Source organism: Columba livia, chromosome 6 (assembly GCF_036013475.1).
Source record: "Columba livia isolate bColLiv1 breed racing homer chromosome 6, bColLiv1.pat.W.v2, whole genome shotgun sequence".
NCBI classification, from domain to species: domain Eukaryota; kingdom Metazoa; phylum Chordata; class Aves; order Columbiformes; family Columbidae; genus Columba; species Columba livia.
Window position 1 is genome coordinate 19,372,413 of NC_088607.1, and position 23,656 is coordinate 19,396,068.

Consider the following 23,656-nt stretch of genomic DNA (forward strand, 5'->3'; position numbering starts at 1 on the left):
AAAGGAAGGTATTTGTGTCTCTGTACCTTCTCTAGACACAGAAAACTCATCTTCAGGTGTGTCATCTGTGAACTCCAGGCTCCTCTGGACTGGGCTAGGTCTAGCAGGCACATGGGCTGGGACAATCTACACATGTTCACAAATCTCTGTGTATTTCATTATTTGTTGCTCTTATTGGTCAAGCTTCATGTCTGAAATATAAGCACTACAGCCTGAAGCCCTATAGGTGAAAAAGCTGTCTGTTCTCATACATGAGGCAAGTGCAGGAACACTACTGCTGCAGGGAGAAATTCACCTCTAGGAAGCTTGGTGGGTCTCTGTAACTCCACATGTGCTCAGAGAAAGAGGTGCTGCAGGACAAGGAGTTCTGCTTTATTGTTTTGCCGTAAAGAATATTTCCATGGCCACAGAGGTTAACTTGCTAGGTTTGTGTTTCTATTGCTCAGTGTGCTGTTGGGAATATCGCACAGGGCTGTGTGGACAGCCCTCCATCAGCAGGGTACCATGCAGAAAGGCTCTTTGGAGCTGCTGCAGAGTAAATCCTTGAGCTACAGACCAGCATCATCAAAAGAAATACAAAGTGAAGAAAGTGCTAGATTTAAGTCTGGAAGCAGAGATCTTTTGCACAAAGTTGAGACAGGACCTGAGTAAACAGAGGGCTGTAGGAATGTGCTGCTTGCACAGTGTTGGACCATGGTAGACAGACAGCTGCTTCTTGGACTTTTTGATAGACTCTGCTTAGTGCTACCACAAAGCAAGAGGCTCATTGCTTTTTCCCTATAAGCAATGGATGCTTCTGACTCTTCAGTGCCTATCAAAGCTCAGGGCTTGTGAACAGGCGAGTGCTGCCTATTAAAGGCACCCAGAGTAGCTATGTAATGAGCACAAAATGCTTCAGTGGGGGCCCATCACTGGTGGTTATTAGCTTAAGGAGGGACCTTACCCCCTCTCCTCCTTCTATTCAATCCCAGTCCTCGCTGCCAACAAATCCTTACATAGAACAAGAGCCTTGTGGTTGCCAGGGAGAGCCCACCCCCACGGAGAGGAGGAGAACGTGTGGAGAAGTAGCGAAGACCATTATCATCATTTATACAGCAATAGGAGACTGGCAGCCAAGTGCTGTTGGCAGTAAAGCTTTCAGCTGCTTTGTGAAGATTGAGAGTGTTCTCATAATGATTCCCAGACATCTGTTTCACAGCAATTTCTCAGAGTCATTGCCTCTCTGGATTGCTTTCCCCCTCTGTTTTATGCACGTCTGAAGGGCAGGGGCTAGCAGAGTGGGCAGAAGGTGGATTCCAGGGAACAGGGGTCTGGAGGGGCCACCATGACCCAGGCACACAAGCTCTGGTGGAACTAGGGAGGGCACTGACCCCCTGCCCTAGCTGGGTCATCCATCCAAACTCACCTTGGCATTTCTGGCATTCTGCCAGGGGCAGCTGCCTGTCTCCTGGTCTCTTCATGCCCTGGGCAGTGCAAGCAGGAGAGGCAGCAGAGAGGCTGTCCTACAGTGGAGGACAGATGATGCCTTGTGAACTGCCCTTTTTTGAGGAAACCCTCCCTCCCCGTATACCCATTGTAGCAATGATGTCATAGCTCCCCAGGGAAGACATGGCAGCACACCACATTTCCTTACTGGCTTTTTGTTTTCAAGGAACTGGGGCAAAGTTGAGAAGGCTCCCCTGCTCCTCCCACGAGTCTACAACTGGGAAACAAACATAGGCATCTCCATCCAAAAATGTGCAGCTCAGGCTCATCTTTAGCTGAGACAGAAGTGAGGTGAGAATCCCCAAGCTGCAGCAGACTGGACAGAGTAGATGGACTGCAATTTTAATGAAGGCAAAGAGAAGGGGGAGGTGTAGAGCCCCCAGCATAAAATGGAAAGGGTTCTGGGGGAAATTTTGTGGCTAAGGACTGTAAGCAGATTTTTTTTTTCTGATGCATAATTGCTTAAATGCAGCTTGGCTGAAAGCTAAGATTTCCTAAGGATTTTTGCTTTCTGTTAGCCACTTGGAAAATGAAATTAATTCCTTTGTCTCTTATATTCCTGGGTAAGGAGGCAAACCAGAAATTTCTCTGTGATAAGGTAAGAAGTCCAAGCATATAAACCCTACTTCTTGGTCACACAGGAATGGACTCTTGTGACTTAAGTGCAGTTGCTCTGTCTTTTTGCCAACACCACCAACAGCAGAATTTGACCCAGTGTCACCTTTCCACGATAATGTGTTAAGTGACTGCCAATGCTTCAGCCAGGACAAGATCCCTGGGGACTGCCTGGCTGCAGCACAGGACAGCCTGCATGCAGCACAGGCGGGTGGGTACTGCTCCCACTACCACACAGGGAAGGGACCCTGGAGCATCTTGGAGGGGATGCTGCCTCCTGGGTGGCTCCATGCCCCTCTCAGCCCCTGACCTTGCAGCCAGGGCTGCCAGCCCAAGGCCAGCCAGCATCTTATGAGAGGATGGTCGTGGGAACCAGCCTGAGGCCACACACCACTTTGGTAGACAATGGCAGCCCCTTTTTTAGGGGTTGAGACAGGGCAGCCAGGATCAGGGGTCACAGAGAGCTCTGTCTCTGTCTGATCTGACAGCCAGATGTTCTTGATGGCAGTGGGGTGACTGCCAAAACTCTGTGGGGGAGGGGATGTCATTTGGGAAATAGTCTTCCTTCCAGCTGACATGTTTGGGCTTGCAATCAAAAATGTCAGTTGTCCCTCGGGCTCCTTTTAGCAGCTACTGTGGCCAAGAAAGGTGTGAAGACAGAGATGTGTAATCTCAATAGATCAGAGACCCAGTCAGCTCCAATTAGACCTGCCAGATGACATCAGAGATAATGTAAGATAATATAAGGCCTATCAGTATAACAGCTCTGTGAGACGGGCAGCATTGGCAAGGAGAATAGGCTGGAACACGCTGCAGGTAATTTTAATCACAAGTTTTCATGGCACCAAAGCCCATGGAAAAAAATTAGTCTTTCATTTAAGTTCTCTGTTGTTTGGGGTACGTCATATAAAAAAATTAAATCCTCTTTCAGCCAAAACTATCCTAATCTTAAATTGGTCCTGCTGCAATTGTGCTGCATGTATACTGGAAAGATACCACAGGGCTCTGCACTTATAGAGACCATCTTTGAGCCTCTCAGGGAATCTTCTGTTCCATAAATATCTATATCTATCTACATCTACATCTACTTCTACATCTACATCTACTTCTACATCTACATCTACATCTACATCTACATCTACATCTACATCTACATCTATATCAATCTATCTATCTATCTATCTATCTATCTATATATGAAGATCTTGATTTCTCTGGTACAGAACTGCAACTCTGAGAAGAGAGGTCTTGATTGCCCTTCAGGTTCAGGATTTGTTTTATCTATAGATTTATCCTGCCAAATATTTTATCTAATTTTCTACGCAGTTTTAGCTACAGTATGAATACAGACAAGACAGCACTGTAGAAGAAAGTTTATGTAGTGTGGCTCCTTGTTTTCTGACAATAGTTAGCAGGCATCAGTGCTTTTGGGAAAGATACTGTCCAAAGCAGGAACTAATGAGATGAACTGCTCTCAAGATCATCTCCTTACATGTCCTATTAAGGATTAGTCTCAAACCCGTAACCAGAGTTTTTAATAACCCTTTAAAACAAATTTGCCATTCATTATTTACATCTTTGGATATGCTTTTTATCTATAGAGAAATCCATTCCTTTTAGGATCTTGCCAATTTTTTGTTGTCTGACAATATGGTGGGAAATTAGTTTTGTAGTTTGATCACACATTGGCTAGAAAAGTGTTTCTTCTGATTCATTTTTAATTTAGCCCCTTTTTATTTACTTACTTTTATCTTCTGGATTAGTGTCTTATTCAAACTCCTTTCACAAACAACATCTGCTAACCCCCAGGGGCCTGCAGAACAAGATGATAGGCCCTAGTGTAACCCATCTTCTTCACAAAGTACATTACGAAACTTTACAAGTGAAGGACTGGATAGAACCTGAGGTTTACAATGTTAATGGTGCCAACTGTCAGGGAAATAAGCTGTTCTTTAGTCATTGCCCTGGAAAGCTGGACAGTTTAATTAACCTGAAAGGAATTAAAACTAGCGACTGAAAGAACTCAGGGTAACAATAACATCCCAAAAAGGGTAGGTAGCTGGGGTTTTTTTGTAAAACATTGCACAGCTTAAATAACACCAACATAACTTAAAACACTAATAGGAAATTAATCTAGATTTGTAATATTATCAAAAAGCTGATATGAATCAGAACAAGAGCTAAAAAGAAACTCTGACACTACTGAAAACAACTTTGTTTAAACTGACATGTTTTCACAACCTCTCCATCACTCTCTTCTTTTGTCTTTCCCTCCCTCCTTCTCTCCCTCCCTCCTTTCTTTGAACCAATCAGAAATTTTCCTAAGAGGTTTCCAGCCGGCTCAAGATATTCTCTAGAGGAGGAAAACCCTCTGGTGATGTCCAGTTGCCTTTACAAACAAGAGCCAGGTGACATGTCCTCACGTATATCTATTGTCCCTGGGTCCTGAAAAGAGGCAATAGTCTCTGATTTGAGCAGAGTTCTGGGGTCATTTTTGCCCTGGGCAACAATCAGAGATGTATGAAATAACACTAAGATAACATGGCATATGGTCATTCAGGCAGTTGAAAGTCTGCTCCAAATAGGTTTGGCAGGGCCTCTATCCCCATCAGCATGAATCAAAGGTCTTTCCCACTTCCAAAATTCTTGCATTGATTTAATTCAAAACATGTGCATTCCCATTGATACCCAGCTGTCACCCCCAGACTCTGCATCATTCCCTGTAGGTGTTATTCCCACTCCAAGCAAATTACACATGGCCTGGTCTCTATTGTACCCTTCTGGCAGTGTTGAAAAGTGTTATCAAAACTGGTATTATGATCCTCTCTCCTCCCCCCATTGCTGCCTCTGACAAGGTGCTGCTATGGGATGCATTCCTGAAAATCTGCCAGGGATTTGCCAAGCATAAGGAGACTATAGTCTGTGAAGAAACCTTCTCCACTCCTCTGAGAGGCGGCTCGAAGGCTACATCGGGTAATAGTCATAGGAAGGCCAACAAAATAGTCTTGTTAATTTACACGTGGCTGCTCTGCTTGATAATTCTTCTCCCTACAGGACAGCCAGTTGGAAAACGTGCATCCCCAAATTCAAAGAACACTGAAATCAACTCCTTGGTCCCCAGGCTGGAAGGCAGAATAAGAATGTGGAGCTAAAACTGGCCTTCAAAGATGTGGCAGGGAAATTGACAGCCCCAACATGAAAATGGGCTCAGAAACGGAGCTGACATCACCTTGATCCATCTCCTTGGCCCCTGGCAGCATATTTTTAGGTAAAGTCATTTTTGACAAATATTCCTCTAACCTCTTGAGTCCCTTTGGCAAAGGAGATCCTGCAATAACTCCAGACAAATCTTTTTTGGTACATCAGTAATCATGCCCCAGAAAGATTTTCCTGATATCTAACCGAACATCCCTTCCCTGAATACTAAACACATTATGAGCCTGTAACTTCCAGCTGCCAACAGGCTCTCACTGACCCAAGAGGTGCTGATGGAGGGGCATGAAGAGGCCAGGCTAGGGATCCTAATCAGAAATGCTCATTACCGACACTACTGCTAGAGCGTTTTCTCATTGTTGTTGTTTCTGGCACAGAACACCAGGGCAGGCGGGGGCCATGCAATGCCCTTGAGCATTGGGAGATTTCTTGCCGATACCAGTGGGAGAGGTAGGGGGATCAGGAGTCAGACACAAGCCTTTGTCTCTTACCTGCCCCAGAGGGTCAGGTTTCCTTCCACGTTATAAGTATTTATTGTTTCAGATGAAGGATGGTAGGGGGTCACACGGGAGAGGGAACAGTGAGATAGTAAGGGATAATATTGCTTCCAAAGCATGTCTGTTTTTTTCCAGCAGTATTAGCTACTCTAATAAAAGATGTTATCTGTCCCTACAAATGTTGACTGGCCTATATCCTTTCAACATAGCTTCAGCAATGTTACTACTGCAATAAAAATATTTGTAGGCAAATGAGCCTCTGGTTCTTCAGTGAAAGGTTTCATCAGCAACTGGAAGGGATACCTTCACAGGAGATGGTTCTTCCACAGGTCTTTCAGGCAGCCCTGCGCCAAGAGGAAACACAGCCAGTCTGCCATGCTCTGGATTAGGAAAGCACCAGTGATTTGTTGATTTTGTTTTTGTTGTCACACCTCTTGTGTTGGCCTAAGAAAGGAAGAAGGACCTGATGGGCAGAGGGGAGCCAGCCTGTTTCTTTCAGCATTAGCCCCAGCTTCTGCCAGCATGGGCCGCTCATGGATACACAGCCTAAGCAAGTATCTAACTGCGTGAGCTGTCAGGAGAGGAAAGAATCAGGCCCTGCAAAAGGTAGAATAATATCTTGCGGGGGGAAGATCCTAAGCAATTGTTGCTGAGCACCTGGCAGAATTGCCTTTTGACTCACTCAGAGCTGGCAACAGGACTATTTCAGCTATAGCTCATCAAGACACATTTCTCCCTACAAACTTGTGGCAGCACAGGCTTGGAGCTCAAGAGACCTCTGATCAGTCTTGGTATATTAGCCATGGTGGGGATTGTATTGCATGGGTTAAGGGGCAAGCAGGAAACTCAGACCTGAGATTAGAGCTATTCAAACACCTCTGGAGTTTGATGGGAAACATTTCCTCTGTGCTTTCTACTGACACCAGATCACTTTCTTTTCTAGTTTAAAGTTCGAGAAGGGTTTGGGCTAGAATTTGCCCATCCATAGGCCAGGTTTGTATTAATCTCTTCTCTGAAAAAGGAAGCAATGAGGAAATATTAACAGTACAAGATCAACCTGAAGTGGACTCTGAATGGCTCAAAGGTTCAGCTGTAAGCACCATTTTCTGAAAATTGTTGAGCTAGGGCAAGAGCTGCCAGTGGCAGAGCTGTATTAAATTTTGGCTTAAAAAATTAAACTAAAAAAGTTTAAAAATACTTGGCTTTTGTTTTTCAAGAGAATAGTTTTTCATTCCCCATTCTAAAGCAAACTTGGAATCACAGAGACTGGTGTTTCATTTCTTTAAAGAAAGAAAAGTGCCAAAAAATAATGAATCATTGCTTCTGGGAAAAGAAAGTGCAGTATGACTGGGGGTCAGCACATTTCTGAAAAGAATGAATATTTTTCATTTTGGGATTACTCCCACCCTTTCTTTTAGCAGCTGTAGCAGAAAGTCAGTTGTGCACAAAGCTCCTCTTCCTCCTTCTTTGCCTTCAGTTCCCAGTGCTATTACAATGGGAAGAGCAAATCTCACTCCAATAAAAGACAACCAACACTTAATGTGTGCTCACCACCCTGGGTACTTGGAGGCAAAGAGCCAGTCACACACATCAGGTCTGAACAGGGAGTCAGAGACCCATATACCAACTCTGGAGGACAGAATCCTTTCCCACAAGACCATGGTGCAGAGAGTTAAAATCTTAATGCAGCTGCTACTGCTCTGACTTAACAGATGTCCTTGCACAGACCACTTGAGTCAAGATCTGTTTCCCAGCAGAGATGTTTCATCCCTTGGTTTTAAGGCCATTGACCAGCCTTTCCCAGTCAGGAAGCTCCAATCATCTGTTTTGAGCTATCTAACGATAGAGAGGAAGGGCACATTTTAATTAGAACATCTGAACTCAATTTGAACTCTACAAAGACTGGTGAGGTTTAAGATGCCGGCTCAGGTGCTGTTCAGTTTACAGAGCAAATGCCAAAAGGAAGTGAGAGAGGGAGGGAAAGAAAGATCCTAATAAGGACAGTGTAGACAGGAGTTTGACTCCACTTAAGGCACCCTGGTGGGTCATCATAGATTTGGGTGACTTATCTCTTCCTGACACACGCTGGAAGCTGTTCATGTGCTAGATTTTATTTTTAAAATTGAATTATCCTTAAAAATGAAATAGATGTAAGTGATTTGTAGGGGCTTGCAAGGGCACTGGAAGATGGAAACAGTTTATGGATGGGTTTGAGCACCAAGTTGCTCCAAACTGCAGGATAAACTTTCCTGCAAATGTTCCTCAAAGCGTGTTTACAGGATCAGTCTCTCACCTTGAAGGCTTGTGGGAGTCCCTGAGCTTTGCAAGTAGCTTTCTGAAACTCTTTGTTGCTGTCAGGCTTTGAAGTGGGGGAATTGATCACAGCAGGCCAGAATGTGGCTATATAAATGGACTTCACGTTTTGCGGATGAGACTGCTCTCACAACACTATCCTGATTTTCACCCAACAAACAATACATAGCTCCTTCTCAATAGCAGCCAAGAGACCTGACAACAATGTTCAACCTTAAAAGATGGTTTGCTTAAAAGCTCAGTGGCAATTTTGCAGAACAAAAACAGTGTCTGTGCAAGAAAACTAAGCCCCAGAGTTATGCAATAATAATCATTTTGCAAAGTACCATTGTGACTGAGTCATTATGCCCTCCCAGTACCGCAGGTCCAACTGAAAAATCCACCTTCTTTCACAAGTCTGTCCATAACAGCCTATTAAGCTATTTCATTTGGACCCAGAAGGAGAACCTGTTCCACATGCTTGACAGCGGATCAGACTATAGTTTCTCACATAAGGAATTTATTATTTCAGAGATGCAATTAGTCAAATAAAGGGTTTTCTAATGAAGTGTCTGTACTTTGTACCATATTGCGTTGGAATCCTGATACAGTATTTAAAGGGGAAATTAAGCAGGGACCTCCCTTCTCCTCTATTCTACAGAAATACTCTATGGTTCCCATAGAGTCTCTCCCAGTTTATACCATTTGAAGTGGGTAGGGAATCAGCACCATAGAGATAAACTGACATGGATCTCTACCAACATCAACATGTAAGATATCCTGTGCATGGCTCCCTGACATGTTCCCACCAGCCTGGAAGAATATGTCTGGACTCCCCTGGTGCCAATGGAAATTCATTCAGTGTAATCAGCGCAAATGTGACTGGCTAATTTTATTCTGTGAATGTAACTAGGCTCAACAAGTAAACCAGCCTAAGGTTTTTGTACGTGTCTGAGCTACTGACTGCCAAAGCTGCATCATTTTACTGAGCTGCAGCTGCTGGACATGAGGTCTGCCTTCTGGATTGTGTGATTGCAAAACCTAAGGAGGTAGTTCCACCTTCTCTGTGGACAGTCCTAACTCAGGTGCTGTGAGTGACCAGGCTGGACAGGACTGTGTTTTGCTTTACCTGTTAACAGATGTCAGTAGCTGTGTTTCTGGTCTTAGTGCTAGATCATGGCCCTCATACTGGAGGTGTGATTTGGAAGAACGGAAGTGCAGCTGGAGTCAGCTATAAATGTAGGTGTAGAAGTGCTGGATTTACAGCAGTATAAATGGACTCCAAACCTGTCACACTGCAAAATCTGAGTGAGTAGAATCCATGGGTGGGTCAGAAACTGTAGGAGCATCCTGAGATAAGTTTTATTTGAAAGACATCAAACTGCTATGACCTACTGCCTGAAGTCTGGAGAGTGGCAGTGATAGTTTACACACAGTGACAATCTCCTGCAGCCATATCTGCCGGCCCTCTGTGACCAGCCTCACCTGCTCCTTTCCTCAAGCTCTGGGCTTTGGATTGGTGTTTAAGACAAGACACTGCCATCTACCTAACTTCACAAGCCCTTCAGAGCAGGCAATAGCCTTTGGTCATGTAGTTTTTTTGTTTGGTTTAGTAAAGGCATTTATTAAGAGAAGCACCAGAATGAAGTTTGGGTGCTGCTGAAGTCAGTGATTAAACTGCAAGTGACTTCACAGGGCCAAGGCTGCAGTCTGTAGGCTTCATCTGCAGTATCAGTAATGAATACCAGACACAGAAGTCACTTTCTGTGCTGATGATATCCCAGAAAAAGCTGTTGCTAGTAAGTAAAAGCCTTCAAATACCTGAGCAAGGTTGTGATCATTAATCAAAAGCTTTTTTACATCTATGTCAGAATGGAAATATATTGAATCCATGAGCTAATTTGGTATTTGCAGTTAATTAATTACATCTCCCTATAAATTTAAATGGATCCAGGACTTGTGCCAATATCCTGAGGAAAGAGGGAATATGGCTTCATTGTTTTTTTCCCTTTTGTTGAAAGAAAACAACAGATTTTTAAATTAGATGTCACATATTTTTTAGATATATTGTGTAGTTACCTTTTCTCCCACTCTCTCCTATTAACTACTTCTCCCAGAAGGTTAAAATTTCATCCAAGATACAAATATCCTGAAAGGAATAAGTAAGTTATAATGAAGAAATCAAATACCTGAGAGCTGTGGGACAAATTACGCTTTTGTTATGCTGGGGCAATCCCAGTAAGATAGGGGGCAGAACTTGGCCATGTATCTGAAATCAAGTAGTTGAAACTACAGTATTAGAAGTTGGCTCAGTGCGAACATGTTTCTTAAAGCCATTATAGATATGTCAAAGGAAATGTCCAAGGCTAGCCAAGATAATCAACAAAGTTCCTTGAGCCAACATCCCATATTCTCCTAAGATAAACTTAAACAACATTTCTATTTATTGTTTCCTGAGTCTCTTGACAGTCCCTATCGAAAGGCAGGAAGAATTAGAGGAAAGGACTAAAAAACAACTGTAAAGCAGTTGCAAGGGCAGCATTTTGAAACTGGATTCTTCAGTATGGTCTGTACCAGCCTAAAGTGGACAAGTTTGAAATAAATCAGAGAAACCACATTCACCAAGAGGCATCAAGTGGGTTTTGGGCATTGGGACAGAACTTTTAGAAGACTTCCTAAGTGCAATCGCAAAGGCCTAGTAGAGAGTGGGAACAGCAAGTTTTTCTGTGTCACTGTGCACAGGAAATCAAGCAGAACAGATGGTTCTGCTGAATGGAAGTTGATGCTTCTGGCTCCATCTTAGCTGAATGACAGATGTAAGAGAAAGGCAGAGAAGGACTTGTCCATGTCCTGCAAGTGTACACAACTTGCTTTTGCTCTACATCTGTCCTGGTCCCCTGCTATAAATAAAGTTTATTGCAAACCAGGGAACACAAAAGAACAGACCTGCCAACACATTTTAACATATTGGTATAAAAGGAGGCACAAAATAGGTTCCCCTTTGGTTTCTAAAAGAAAGCTGCCTCACCAGAAAATCGTAAGCAATGGTGTGTGTGGCGTGAAGCCAGCTGTACCAGTGCTGCCATCTTCCAGATGGACCATTAAATCACCTGAAGTTATTAAAATACCATGGCAACTTCTGCAAGTGCAGAAATGCTCAGCATAACACTGTGGCCAGATTCCAGCTCACGATGCTTCATCCTCCCTGCTCCTTTGCTCTCCTGCACTCGTCAGCACTGTTCCTCTCCAGTTGCACTCCTGAGGCTGCAGCTTGAGCACCAGCAGTACCCAGGACCCTATGGGCCTTGCAAAGCAAAGTTTTTGCCTGAGCACAGGTACTTATTACAGTCCATTACAAGGCCCTCTTGAATTCCCTTTCCCCTTGCAGATACTGGAGTCCAGCAAACCCAAGCACCCATTACAAGTGAGGCATTTCAGGAGAAAAAGCCCCCTTTGGACAGGAAGCTCAACAATGCCAAGTTCATCTTCCCCAAGGTGCTTTTCAGCCCTGAAAGCATGGAAGGAAAACAGCATTCACGTGCCAGAAAGAACCAGCAGTACCATGTGAAACAGTAAAACAGAAACAGTGGAATTTTGCATTGAGGGACTGAGAGTAGAGTTGTCCAGGCAGGTCCATTGCCTACTCCCTGGCTGGCCATCATTGCGCTGAGCTGCTGTCCTCCTCCCAGTATGCTGTCTGTTAGGAAAGTCAGTCACCGAAAGGACTGATGTCCCAACTGTGAGCAAAGCAGATTCACTGTATGTTAGATTTGGCTAAACCATTCTGATGTGAAGAGAAGAATAATTTTATCCACATGTTGAGTGAACTCTTGAGTGGTGTTTGAGGTAACACTGGGATGCCATGAGCATCTATAAGTGCTTGTACGGAACATCTATAAATGTTTACGTTTCCTCTTGTCTCTTACTCAAACAGACATAGTTATTCAGCCCTGGCAGCAACCCTGCTTGCTTATAAACACAGAATTCCCATCTCAGCCTTTCTGCCAGCTGTAGCTTGCTGCCTCTGGCTGTAGCTGCCTGTGGCAGACCCCAGGGATGGGACCAGCTGTGGCTGCCTGACAGAGAGAACCCTCGCTGCCTCCAGCTCTCATGGGGATGCTGTAAGCCTCCAGGAGCTCCAAGAACTCGATCAATGTTTCCTTTCTCTCTCTCACCCTTTATTCTGGGTTCTTTCTGTCCCCACACTGCATTCACACTGGAGCTATGGTGCAATAAGGAAGCATTACCACAAAACCTTCAAGAGCAATTTTGGAAACAAAGTACCTGTAAAGGAATTCAAAGCCTTAACACCAGAAGCAAAATGCTGATTCACTGAAAACTCAGTTCTCTACCAAACCAGGACTGATGACCTCTGCACATTGGCTCCAGCCAAGGGAAATGTTGTCATTGCTAGACTCAACACTATCATCAGTTCCGTGACCCTTTTCCCCCTGGGTTTTTGCTGAAATTGTTAACCTAGAGATGAACAATCCAAGCTTTCTTTTTTTTTTGGCTAAAGACAGCTTTTGCCCACCACAGGGGATGCATGTTCTGCACAGACCCACAGTGCTGCAGGAACCCAGTGGAAGTGGATTTGTCCCAAATGATACATCAAGACTATCTGTCTTCTGCTTGCTTACCAAGCATGTTTACTTTATTCAACATGCAATGCAACAAGCCTAAACTAAGCAGCTCTGAACAGCACATAGTAAAAAAGGAAAACCAAGCCCATGCACACCTCCTGGGGTGGCCAGCACCAGCTCCAGCTCAGGTGTTCCTCCCTGACAGGAGCTTCTCCTCATTGCTAGAGTGGAAACATTTTACCTCTGTGTCCTACACATTGCAGTCTCCAAGTGATACCGCTACATGCTAATTGGGGCCCCAAAGGCATTTCTTTTCTTTACTGAGCAGTAAATTATAAAATAAAATAAGCTGGCCCACAATATGTTTTTCCTCTCTCCAAATTAAATAACTCAGAAAACAGTGCTCCTCAATCAGACCACACACACAAAACTCTTAACATTTTTGGTTTGTCTTGTGAATTAAGTGTATTTGGCCAATACAAATACCTGGAAGCCTACCAGCAGTTGCCTTCATCAGACTGCTGCACATTTATAGCAGGTATGGCTCAGCGAAATCCACAGCTTGTCCTTCTTAAAGGACTGCTATAGCTTTCTATGGTAATATTAGTTCTAATTTTTCCATATTAAAGCCTATTTGCTGACTTAGATAATGAATCCTCTGCCTCAGAAGAATAATAGGAATAACGAAACAGAAATGCATCCCTACACACACATATTTCTAGCCAGCAGTGGGATGGGGCAGGATGTTGACAGGACTGAAAGTGAGTGTGCAGGGCTCTGTCTTGAACAGACGTATTTTCTAGGCTGTTCAGAAGATATCAGCATCCAGGAAAACAGAAATAAGGCAAGTATCACTGTGCTCTGGTATCCTCCGTCTATGAAAAAAGAGATAAATGTATATATAAATATATATATATAAATACCTTACAATGAGCTGAAAACTAGAAAATGACCCTTGGATGTGCTGAGTGTCCAAGGCACAATGGCAGAGCAGGGTATGTGTAATGCTGGATCTGATCAAATATGTGTAACTGAAAATTTATCCTGAGAAAAAATACAACCTTATAAAAAACAGAAGCTTTCTGAGAATACAAAATGTTAGGAAAGTTAATTTTTCCAGATGGAAACTGAGAAGATATATATTGGAAAAAACAGTTTAGGGATACTTTTTTACTGAAACGTACACCCTTCTGGTCCCACATCTGGAACTTGAGCTTTATCTGGAGCTAAGGTTTTGGACAGGCAGGATTTAACTTCTCCTCTTTCTCCACCCCTCAATTTCATTCTGTTCTCTCCCTTCTCCACCACCCAAAGTGGTTAAAGAGTACAAAGGACTGAAGATGGGAAAAAGCCTGCCTGTGTAAATACACCTACTGTTTCTTCGAAAGGGAGACAAAGAGGATGGGGAGGTGACTGAAGAAAAAGCATTAATAGACAGGGAGCAGAGAGAACTAAGCAAACAGAAATGTTACAAAAAGACTGGAAGGCCCCTAAAACCACAGAAAATATTTCATGATTGGTCTGGTCTCAAAGTCAAGTAAATAAATAAATGCTGCAGGCTTCTTGATTAAGTGGACATAGGATCTATGTTTATTTTGACTGCCTTCTGAACTGAAAAGCAAGTGCATGCTTCTGCAGGAAAACCAGGAAAGTTTGAAGGATGAAGTATTTTAAGAGGGTATTTTTGCTTGGGCTGTTAATGGAGAAGTGGCAAGGGAAGAAAGAAGCAGGCTTTCAGTCTGGCTCTTGTCCTTTCATCCAGGCAGCAGCACCACTACGCTGTGAATGCTGCAGCGAGCCTTGGGGTTGGCCCTGGCATAGGGATCAGGGTGACCACTGTGCCAGCCCACTCCTTCTCCCTACAGACAGAGGTTTCCAGCTGGGGAAAGTGGCAACAGCCCCTCAGTAGCAGCATCTGAACCAGCTTTTCTAACCCACTGATGCCCGTGACTCGCTGTCCAGAGCAAAGCCCCCAGCACAGCACCAGCTGGAACTGGCACATGCACAAGCCCCATAATTTAGAGTTCACTAAAGAAACACAAATTAAACATGAAAGGTTAATACCAGCCCCTGAATAGCTTGTCCATGCTCATCAAACATGCCAGTTAGATGCTGCATGTTATCAGTAGAAAAAAAAAAAAACACCTTTCACTGCAGCCCTCTAGCCAAAATAGGCCATGCTGTGTCCAAGCACATGCCATAAAATACATGGGTTTATTTTTTTTTAAAACAGCATTAGAATGAACTTTTACTTTAAGTAAAACAAGTGATTGCTAATGGTCCTTTCCCACTTTCAGTCCTTTGGGCCTTTTTTCTTCCACTTTTCTTCTTGGTCCCAGACATTTTACAAACACTTGTAAATAACCAGATAAATAACACAATAAACAGAGAGTCATTCTTCATCCTAAACAGGATGTCAGGGATAGTGAAAAAACAATGTTTGCAGCTGGAATGCATTGTACCAAGGTGGAGGGAATATAGGACTGTTTCTCTGTCTGGAAACAGATGACAAGTGTTTGTTTTTAATGAGAACAGATTAGACAATAAAATCTTAAAGAGAAGGCCTCATGCTCCACTAAATCTGAAATAAACTTGGAAGAGATGTCTCAGTGAACTACCATCTCCTTCTGGGCACTTGCAGTACCATGACGTCAGAGTTGCAGGGATGGGTCATTTCACATTATTTGCTCAGTCAGTCGCCAGGCGAGTATAAATGACCCTTATACTGTGGCTTGATGTGATCAGGAATAGTAGGTCTGCTATTCTGGTATTTCAGGAGGAGTTAATGTGCCATTGCTACAACTGTACCGGCTCTGATCAACCATTTGTTTCTAATAGGATATGCACAATCATCAGCCTGCCTTGCAGGAAATATATGCAGGAAAGTAAGATTTTCTGAATTATCCAAGAGATTTAGGAATCTGTTTCCAGGTGTGACTTAAGATCTATCTTCTGGAGAAGGCAAAGTCTCATTAAAGTTGATAAGCTCTGTTTTCTTATATACATTACAAATTGCAATAAATTGTAATCATTAGAGCTGCATTAACACAGCTTGGTCCAAAAATATTTCTGGATTTTTCTGAAAAGCAAGACATACTGAAAAAATTAACATGGATCAACCTGAAATAATTTGATCACCTTGAAGCATTTAAAAAGCTATGCTGAGTCCTTCCAAAGCAGATCATTTTATTAACTGGCAACACATAATTTTGAAAGAAAACAATGACAAATTAAGGCTGTCCAGCATTATAGCTCACTGTTTCCAAAATTATGGTTGCTTGTTAGTTTTGGATGAAAAATAAAAGCAAGCTGTGTTTTATTCCTGATTCATTGGTGGGTTTATTTCCCTGGATCTCTGTTTAACAACAAATATAGTAAATCCGTTGATTTCAGACAAACAGTTATATGAGTAGTTCTTCTGTTAAGCAGAGTTAGTAAAAATATTTTGCGCAAAGCATCCCTACACCCCCACACTTTCTCTTATCAAAAATGGGTCTATTTCAATATTATAAACATTTTCCACTGAAATGGATCATTTCCAGTGGAATTTTCCACACAAAACAATGGAAAATGAAGTGCAGAAGGCCCACAACATTTTGTTCAGAGTTGATACAATGCCTGGTGTCTACACGGCACCGTGGGAGCCTTGCAGGGATGTGCCATCAAACCCTGCCCAGCAGCCCCTCGTGTGGCTCAACCAGTGCTCCAGGACAACGGGGTGGCAAGGGGTGGCCACCAGAACCAGGGGCCATGGGGCACATCAGGCCTTTTTGGGAAAAGGATATGCCAAGAATAAGGTCAAACCTAAAACTGAAGGCAGCTTTTCAGCATTTCTAAACCCACAATTTTCTTTAAAAAATAAACTCAGTTAAGTTTTATTTCAACTGCTTGTCCCAACTGTTTGTTTGTCCTTAGTGCTGAAATTACATTTTTCCCATGGGAAGGACATTATATTTTTCTGTAACCTTTAGTGTTAGTCACTCCACTGCCCTAACTTTCATTGAAACACCATAAGCATAACCTTAAACACCTTTCAAAGCCTCTATTCATAATAATACTACTTCTCTTATAGCTTCCTTACCTTTTCTAGGCATTTTTTGAATCTTGACCTGCACCACAGCAGCGCATAGCAAATCAAAATAAGGTGATCCAGTTTGACAAATATAAACTGAAGTCACCACAAAAAAAATTGTGGGAAGAGTGAGTTCAGACACCAAAAAAAATTACCTGTTCCTGATATTTAGACCTACCTTTCAGAGCTTTACAAGCAGAAAATCTCTGTTCATTTTGACAATCTTATCTTAAACTGTTACAGCTCTTATTCATATGGCCTATACTCCACCTGACTCCTTGGGTTGTGGTGTTTTTCCTACCAGTTTTCTCTGGGCCCTCTAAAGTGCTTTGTCCTAAAAAAACCCAAAAAACAAACAAGCACAACAACAACAAAAAAACCCAAAACAACAGAAAAACCCAACAGTCTGAGAAGCTCAGGTGGAATTTGGGAAGAAAGTTTTGATCAATTAAATATTTCTGTAGAATATCAGCTTTCTTTAGTGGTTTTGTTTCTTTCTGATTCATCTTGGTAGGCTAGAAAACTGAAACTCCCAATTCTTGTTTGCAAAAGACTCATCATTGTCCTTTTTTGGTAAATAATTGCTATTGCCCACTGAAAATTAAAGTTAGCTTGTTGAAGATGACCATGAAAATTCTATTCCTAGTTCCTATTCACTACTTTTCCTGGAAACAGGGGGACAATCTGATAGGAGCAGTAGTTCTCAGTGCCCCAGAAATTGTGTACCACTGGCTATGGGGAGGAGAGAACCTGTGGCTGGTGCACAAACTGGAGCTAAACAAGAAGTGGAACACATGGGTACATTGTTCACAGAATCACCCTTTTCCAAGATGAAATACCATAGACTACATCAGTGCTGTGCTTGTGATTCACCTCCACTGATATCCTTTCATTGAGTCAAGGGTGGAAGCAGAGGGAGCAGAGGCTGGGTAGTGCCCTTGATTTAGCATCCTGAACTCCTGAATGGAAAGGAACAGGGTAGGGAATATGGATTTCCAAAGAGGAACAGAATGTTGTTATTTTTGGCCTTGTCAGAAACTTCCACAAATTGAACAACTTTCAGCTGAGTAAGCGTCATGAGCTCAAATAAGAGGCCCTGCTCCACATCAGACTTCTCAAAACGTTCACTTCTCAGGTTATTAAGTTTGGTCTTTGCCCTCTTGAGTCCTGTGAAATGAATCAACGTCTCCTGCCAACCATCAAGGGATTTGCTGTCTTCATGCCTCATTGAGACATCAAAAACTAACCAGTGAGGTGAGAGTTTCTCAGTCGTGGATTGCACAATACTCCAAACACTAATGCTGTCTGTACAGAAATAATATCCTGAAGGCAGATCTATCCACACTGTTGTTGATACATTTTCTAGCCACTATTGCTCTTTAATATCCCAGTTTATACTTAGAGGCCAACACACGTAGATGCTGCTTTGTCTGCAAAATGTTGTATATAGGCAGGCAGCTACATTTTGGCAGAAACTTTGTGAAAATGCCAAAAGCCTTAGCTGGTACAGATACTGTACAGATCGAATCCTCTGAAAAATTCCAGCATCATACACAATAATAGATTGTTGCAATTGGTGTAACTGTGGGACAATCTGGTTAAAAATTGACCCACAAATGTTCCCTTGGGTATTCTTCAAAATATTTTCCTTTGGGAAAATGTTGTTTAGTCCTCATAACATGAGAACTGTGCAGGAGAAGTCAAGTTAGTGTCAATATCTCTTTTGAAACCTAGTAATGATGAAGTTCTGTCAGCAATTTCCCTGTGCAATTTGCAAATCTGAAATAGGTTGGCACCACCATTCATCTCTGAAAACACTCTACAGGCTACACAAAGCCAATCTTGCCTTCCAATATGCATAACAACTTGCTAGAAGATGTTTTGAAGAAGTCATTAAATCAGCAAATTAGTGAGAGAATTGTGATTAATGATGGCTGGAAAGAGAAGAGAGGTTAAATGGGAATTTCCGCCTCTACATTAAGAGCTACAAGTTTAGAGCACTCGGTTTAGTCCTTTTCATGAGCTTAGCAGAGTCAGGCAACCTTTCAGAGAGGGGTGATGGACTACCCACAATTAAGCCATTGGACTCTTTCCATTAACTTTAAAAACTACTGGAAAACACTCCATATGGGTTGGTTTTCTGTGGCAATTCTGCAGTGCTCCCTCATCAGCGTGTGTAGAAGAGATTATTTTCCTCAGAAAACTTGTTGGCATGAACATCTGACCCATGGTAATTCCAGGAACTAAATCTAGAAGCCTGTGAGGGTTATTAGCAGCCCATAATTTCAGTCTCATATCTCACCTTTATCACTTATTACTTCCTTCAAAACAGAGACTTGATTTTGAACTTGGACTTGCTTCAGACTAATCCTGTTCCCCCAGTGTAGGAAACATCTTCCAGCACTACCAGAATCTCAGACCAGACAATCTTGAGCCACCATCCTAATTTACAGCCTCCTATCACATTTATCAGTGGCTCCACCATAAGTTTGTGCAGATATCTGTCCTCAAGCTTCTGCAGCTATACAAACTGCTCCATCTACTCCATGAAGGTGCTTGCTGTACTGTTCATGGTGAGCTCAGACAGGGAAACTCCAAGCACTTATCTGTCTGGTTTCAGATACACTTGCATGTTCATTTGAAATGAGGCAGAAAAATGCACGTGCAGTGATATTTTAATTCAAAAACATTTGAACTCAAATCAAATGCCGCCCTGTAAATACAGCCTCCCCTAGTAGCATTTAAGTATTACAGGTTGCTGTCTTGAGTATCAACAAGTGGACATTAGTAACAAAGACACTGACTTCATGCTACTTTATCTTTCATCAGGCTTACCTATCATCTACAAAAATACTGAGGAAAGCCAGGAAGCGGTTAAGCTGCTTTTTACCTACATTGTAATGGCAAATCTACATTTTTCTGTTAATTTCCAGCAAATCATCTACATTTTTCTGGTAATCCCCCCTTCTACAACACAGACTTTGATAAGCTCAAGCACTGGGTCATTCTTGCAAAGCATACCAACATGACTGATCCCACAGTGGGATTCACCAACTCAGAAGACTGTGTGGCAACCTTTAACTAGTAAAGTGTGATAGTGCTGAAGTCTATGCACAGGACAGCAGGAGAGACTCACAAGCACAGCCATGGCTGAAAAGTCTCATTCATCTTCCAATGCTGGGGAAACAAATAAGCTTTATACACTGCTGACCCCTTACTGGAAATCTCTGGGTGAGTATACAGAGTGTGTGATGGAGTCAGGGTTTTATCTGAGCAAGCCTACAGGTAGGACATGTTTATTTCTCTTAACTGTAAACTCCACTTTCTACAAAAGTGGAGAAATACATGGTTTTTGTTAAAATTCTCCATGCAAAAGTGTTTTGTTTGGTTGTTTGCTGGTGGGTATTTTTGTGAAAGTAGAACACTGGAAATTTTCATCCCATCTCTACCGCATCTCATGTGGAAGACAAGGCTGTATGGGATAACACATATATCCAGCATTTTCTATGGCCAAGACTAGTCTAACTACAGCTTGCATAGTACATCACTATGTACTGCACAAAGGGTATGAACAAAGGACATATCCCTCAGAAGCCTAGGACCAGGCAGTTGGGAAAAGGAGACAACATTACTATGCTTCCTTGAAATCATTGCAACAACATACACCACACAGGTCTGGGTTCTTTGCTTCTAGCATGTTTCAAGGTTTCATATAAATAAAACCTGAAACCTAGCTCTCCTCTCTACCTGTTTGTAGCAAATATAAACAACTGTTTATCTGTACAATGTATCATGTCCCACCATGAAATACTGATCTTATTACAATAAGCTCTAGACAAAGCTATTTGTTCTAATGTCCAGTCTTCAAATGTTTCAGTCATACCCATTCCTTACAAAGTACTTAAGTCAATGTAAACCAAATACCTAGAGATTGAAGTACTGTGGCTCCTTAGACCTGAGCACCATCCTGGAAAGGTAGAGGAGGAGCTGTCTTAAGCTGCTTGATGCAGACAAAAAAAAAAAATTATCGTTGACTTCAGAGAGTCCCTTTCCTCCATGTCCCAATTCCCTTTTAGGGAGTAAAGGGCAGACATCGAATCATTTTGGCTGAACGACCCTCAGAATCATTGAGTCCATAGATTCCAGTACCAGACAGGAACAGGGATTTGATACCTGTCTTTCCTGTTGGCATTTTTTTGTCTGCTCACTTAGCCACTCCTCTCCCAGCATGTCAGCTTGAGGTTGATTCCTGAAGCACCGAGCCATTCCTGTCCATTGAGCAGGCAGGGCACACACTGAACCTGGGGCTGTCAGCTCCATTAGGTGCCTGTAAATACCATAATGCTATTATGATATGAGGATTTTTGTGGCTGGATGCCAGAGTCTACTGGCTTACACTTCGCTGTAGTGAGGACAAGAAAAGCTAACATTTCACTCAACCATCAGAAACATGAATTGACCTTGATAAGTAGATGAGTGGAATTTTTCAAATTTGGGGTAATAATAGTCACGGACTCCATGATCACTGGTGGCACTGGGAGGTTTAAATAATCAATCTTCATAAAGCTCCTAATCTTTGCCTGACAGGCAGTATATACAGTGTGTGGAATATTGATACTGCATTCAGTTCTGGACAGCTCAGTAACAGTAGTGAGAACAAATTGGAAGGAATTCAGAGAAGCACAGTAACATGATGAAGTGGCTGGAGAGACTGATTTATGTGGGGTTATGTCAAAGGAATTGCATGTTCTATTATGGCCAAAATGCAAGGGAGAAAGGATGATCTGCAGAGTGGTCAGACAGACATCTTTGGGTGTCTGAAGGAGAGACACTGCAGGAAGAAAGGAAATTATTTTAAGCTCTCTCAGGATGTCCAATTAGAATCAGTAGAAGGAATTAAGTAACTGGCAGTTAAAGCAGAATATCAAGAAATTTTCTTTTCTCTATTAGATCCAAGACCAGCTGGCAAAATACATCTCCCAAAACTAAAGATAAGTGGTGGGTAAAACATTAAAGGTTAATGAGAAGATAAGGAGAAATTAGGAGAAATAAGGAGAAATTACAAGAAATAAAAAATCGGCAATACATAATGTCCCAGGGTCTTCTGAAGCTCCTATTGAGAGTTCTAGAGATCCTTCACTGTAGGAAGGGAAGAGAATATCAAGAACCAGCAGGGAGGTGCTGAAAAACCATGAGTGATTTGGAAGAGATCCACAAGTCATTTCCCAGCCACTGACACAGGGAGACAGAAAAGTTCAGCCAGCGCTGGGATGCACAGTCCTTGGGTGTCCTGACTCCAGGTCAAATGTTGCTATTAAACAAGCCTGAACTAAAGGTCCAGACTCCAAAATCTGAATATTAAGCATCCAGCTCTGGCTCATGTCTAGTTTAAGGTGACTGTTTTGTGTATTTTAAAGGGAAGAGAAGCAACATATCCAATAAGATGACTTCTGTCCTCTGTCTATCCCTCCTTCCTGCCAACAACAGGAACTTGCAGTGCAGTTGTCAAAACCCCCAACATAACACATCAGAGAGTAGTGGGGAAGGGGTGTGCACTTCTCTTTGGCAAACTTGCTATATAGAAACATGTGTGCAGAGGAACACCCACCAAGGGTCTGTGCTGTGTCCCAGGAGGGAGGGCTCTCTTCAACAGGACAGCAAGTTCTTCTGGAAGCGGTTAAGTGGAAATAATGTACAAACAAGAGATCAAACAGGCCTCTTGCATATACTGCCCAGAAAGCAAAGGCTTAGTCACTCTGCTCTTGGAGAAGGATTGGAATACCCATGACCTCTGCACAGCAACTATTTGTGAGGAACATACGTGCTTTAGAAGGATGTCCAAACCAGAACTTCTCTTCCTGGGTGCAGGCTGTGGCATACCTCATATCTGCTCTCTGCACACAGCAGTCCTCATGGGGAAAGAAACACAGTGAAGCTATGTTGTGGGGGTGTCATGTCATCTTTTCAAGCGTCCTTATTTCCTTTTACATTTAGAAGATTTTAAACAAACAAAAATCTTTTAAGAACAAACATTTTGAAAATAAAGCTGGTATTTCTGTTTCCTATTCTCAAGTTCTGAAGCATTAATGCTGACTGTGGACTCAGCTCTATCATACTTAATGAAGGATATTGCTCCTTCCATTTTTTGCTGAATGTTACAAAAATTTTGCTCAGCCCTTCACCATCGCTAGAGAAAGAAATTGTGTTTTAACCTCCGAAATAATACAGCCTGAGTCCTGACAAATTGGGACCATGGCTACTCACACGTCCCTCCCTGAGACAATGTCTACTTTTCTCATTAAAAATCTGTTTTTTCTTTTACTAAAAGGGGATGGTAGTAACCCAGCTTCCTCCCTTGCCCTTTCACACACGGAGCATGCCGTTCTGGACAGTTACCTCCCAAATGCTCCTTGACATATCCCCCAAAGCAGCAGCACTGTGATCTCCTGCCACTGTAAGCACCACAGTGATCAGCAAATATTGCTGATGAAAGCAGCCCATGGCCCACACACATTCCTCTCCAGTGACGCTCAGGCCAGCTGAGCTAGGCACATACTGTACTGAGGAGACATAAAATGGATCCTGACACATTCAGGCAATTTTTGCCACTCCCAGCAGCAAAATATAGAGAAAGAAGCACTTTGAACCCCTTCAAAAAAGAAAACTACTATATGGACATTTCATCCAGAGTAACTATTCCCTACAATTCACATAACTAATGAAGTTACAATGGCAAAAAGGTTGGGAAGTCCTCACTAGATCTAGTTGATTTACATCAACATACAGAAAAATGTGTACTTAAGCACCATCCACCTTGCCTTGGTTGGTGACATGGTTAATATCACTTTCTCACTCGCTCATGGAGTTGAATCTGAGGAGATAAAGTTGGAGTTAATTAG